Genomic DNA, 3,711 nt, shown 5'->3' with positions numbered 1-3,711 from the left:
TAAACGGATAATTTCATATGCACACATTCTCAATATCATACTTACTTCACATTACCAACCCTCATGTTCATACACAAAAGATCAACTTAGCCAAAGGCCGGTAGCTCGTTTATCAATTGAGCGAATACTTACTTGTAAGGGTTCAACTAATTCAAGCACATACGAACATACCTCGTTGCTGGAATTTTTGCAAGCGTATTAACTAAAATTTTTACAGCAAGATTGCTCATTCCTGAATCACGTACCATCGGAATTTAACCGGATATAGCGACTCGCCGATTGTCTTGGGACATAGCCCGGTTATAGTGATTCGCACAATTGCCTTCGGGAATTAGCCCGGATTTAGTAACTCGCACAAATGCCTTCGGGACTTAACCCGGTTTTGGTAACTCGCACAAATGCCTTCGGGACTTAACCCAGTTTTGGTAACTCGCACAAATGCCTTGAATTGACCGGATTTAGTCACTTAGCACAAAAGCCTTGATTTAGCCCGGATACCATTCGAATAACCAAGCACATATATCAACAAATCAATACGCATTCTTATTACATTCTCATTACCAAAGCTCAAACACAAGACACTTATCATATTTACAATTTCGGCTCAATAGCCACACACAAAGAGCATGATTTCGATTTGCTTAAAACATGATCTAATCAAATCATAATTTAAGCTCTATTACTCAAGAACTTACCTCGGATGTTGTCGAACGATTTCGACGGCTATTCGACCACTTTTTCCTTCCCTTTATCGGATTTAGCTCCCCTTTGCTCTTGAGCTTAATTTAACAAATAAGTTGATTTAATCATTTGAGCATCGAAAGAGGAATTCAAGGTACTTAGCCCACATATTTTCATTAGACATTAAAGTCACATATGTACGGATATCATGAATCAAGCTCAACACATTAGTTAGTACTCTCCTTAGCCGAATTTTCTAAGTCAAGATAAAGCCTTCAACATGCTTACTTATGGCCGAACAACACATCAACCTATGTACTCAATCATGTGGCCGAATATGCATGTTGATGTTGAGGCCAATTACATGTTTAATACCACACATGAATGGCATACATTTTACTAACTAATGCATTACATATTGTAGCTCAATACACATCTATCATTTTCTCCATAACTGAAACATCATCATATGTAAATATATACCTTGAGATAGTATATATGTCATACCAAAACATCATGTGCAAACATATATACATGTAGGTGCAAGGGCCAAATCTCAAGTTGCTTATAACCAAATATAAACATATATCCAAAGCTCAAATCTTACCTACCATGCAATATGCATAAATCATGCTTATGGATATACCATGGCCGAATACACCACAACACCATACCGTTTCAATTTTGGTCATGGTTAAACAAAGAACTTAATGTCTCACTCAAAAATACTAAAAGAAAATCCAAGAGTCCTCAATCCACCATCACATGTATCATTATCAAGCTTCATATTTAACATGCAATGGCATTAACACAAAATCCACCTTGGCCGAATACCACCCCATGACATAGCAAGGATTTGAACCATGGCTAATAAGAACATCAAGCTAATAACCAAAAACATGCATGAATCTCATGGCACAACTTCAAACATACCTTAATCTTGATACAAGTATGGCCAAACCTCCCCCTAATCCTCTTCCAAACCAAGCATGAAGCAAAAACCCCTCCTTCTTCCTTAGAATTTTTGGCCAAGAGAGAATGAAAAGGATGAACAAATTTTTTTGTTTTTCTTTCTTACCTTCACGGCAATGGGGAGGGGAGAAGCCTTCACACACATTTTTTTTCATTTTTTTTATTACCCATGCACCTTATTTTATTTATTCCAACATAATGCACCAACAAAACATGTCTATGACATGTTTTGCCCATCCTTCTTTGTCATGGCCGGCCACCACTTATAAAAAGAGGGGTATTTGACATGCAAAACCATTGTTTTGCATGCATGATTCAATTAGTCATCACACATTTCCCCATCCTACTTTCAAAGTTTACTACTAGGTCCTTTTTAGTGAAATTCACATTTATAACCCTAAATCAAAACATCAAAAATGTCACACACAATTTAACACATATTATAGACATTAAAATGAATATTAAATTATTTTTATGCCTCAGTTTTGTGGTCCCGAAACCACATGCCGACTAGGGTCGTTTTAAGGCTGTCACACTACATGCGACACCTCATCCAACTTCCTCTTGTTTGTTAAAAGCTCCTTTAAGAATTTGACTGCATTTGGCATCTGCAAAAGAGTTTCAATAAATGGTAAGTTAATACGTAACTTCTTTAATAATTTAAGGAATTTATAGAATTATTCTTCTGTGCGGTCTTTCCTTGTCATGTTTGGTATGGCACGCGAGGTTTGTATTCTTTACTTACCGATTTCTGGTCATTGTGGTCCACCTCACCTTTACCTTTACTTAGCACAGTTTCTTGTCTCGGTTTTGGTTCAGGTGCTACTAACCCTTCCTCATCTTGAATGGTAATTGCATTGATTTGCTCCCTTGGGTTAGGTTCAGTGTTACTCGGCAGGCTACCTTATGGTCGTTTAGATATCAATTTAGCGAGCTGACCTATCTGAGTTTCGAGCCCTTGGATCAATGCTTGTTGATTCTTAAGTGCTGTCTCGGTATTCTGAAAATGAGTTTCTGACACCGAGATGAATTTTGTTAGCATCTCCTCAGGGTTAGGCTTTTTCTCTTATTGGTAGGGTGGTTGTTAGAAGCCTGGAGGTGGTGGTCTCTGATTCCCTTGGCCTCCCCATTAGAAATTTGGGTGGTTCCTCCAACCTGCATTGTAAGTGTTACTATAAGGATTATTTTGAGATCGAGGATTATTACCCATGTAATTTAACTGCTTATTCTCTATGTTGTGGTCATAGGGTGGGTATTCTGAATTGCTTGATCCACCTCTAATTGCTTCGTATTGCATTACTGGGTAAACCTGTGAAGAACCGAGAAAATCGTTAATTTTTCTATTTAAAAGTTCTACCTGATTAGAGAGCATGGTGATCGAATTGATGTTAAAAACGCCGGCTATTTTAATTGGTTTTGACCTTATGATTTGCCACTGATAATTATTCAGTGACATCTCTTTTAAAAATTCATATGCATCATCAGGTGTCTTATTATTGATAGTTCTACCATCGGCTGCGTCAATCATTTGTCGAGTCGAAGGATTCAGGCCATTATGAAATATTTGAACCTGTAGCCAGAGTGGTAACCAATGGTGAGGGCACTTTCTCAACAGATCCTTGTATCTCTCCCATGCACTGTAGAGTGTTTCTAAATCCATCTAAACAAAAGAAGAGATATCATTACGTAATTTGGCTATTTTAGCCGGTGAAAAATATTTTAATAAAAACTTTTCGGTCATTTATTCCCAAGAGTGATTGACCCTCGTGGTAACGAGTTCAACCACTGTTTAGCCTTATTCCTCAACGAAAAGGGAAAAACCGAAGGCAAATGGTGCCATAAAAAATTCCATTGATTTTAAAAGTGTCGCAAAACTCTAAGAAATTCGCCAAGTGAGCGTTAGGATCCTCGTCCTGCAACCATCAAACTGAACAAACCGTTGGATCATTTGAATGGTGTTAGGTTTCAGTTCAAAGTTATTTGCAACAACAATAGGCCTAACTATGCTCGATTCAGTTCCTATTAAAAAAGGTTTAGCATAATCATACATAGTATGTA

General features: G+C 37.5%; 1 non-coding gene across 1 annotated transcript; it reads left to right on the top strand.

The window, feature by feature from the left end:
* Nucleotides 1-3,239: 3,239 nt before the first annotated feature.
* Nucleotides 3,240-3,346, top strand: LOC128291349 (small nucleolar RNA R71). The gene has a single exon (XR_008281125.1). It is a non-coding gene; the product is annotated as a small nucleolar RNA R71 (small nucleolar RNA).
* The last annotated feature ends 365 nt before the right edge of the window (nucleotides 3,347-3,711 follow it).

This window comes from Gossypium arboreum, chromosome 3 (assembly GCF_025698485.1).
Source record: "Gossypium arboreum isolate Shixiya-1 chromosome 3, ASM2569848v2, whole genome shotgun sequence".
NCBI lineage: Eukaryota > Viridiplantae > Streptophyta > Magnoliopsida > Malvales > Malvaceae > Gossypium > Gossypium arboreum.
Note: the sequence above shows the minus strand (reverse complement) of the source record. Positions and strands in the feature narration are given on the sequence as shown.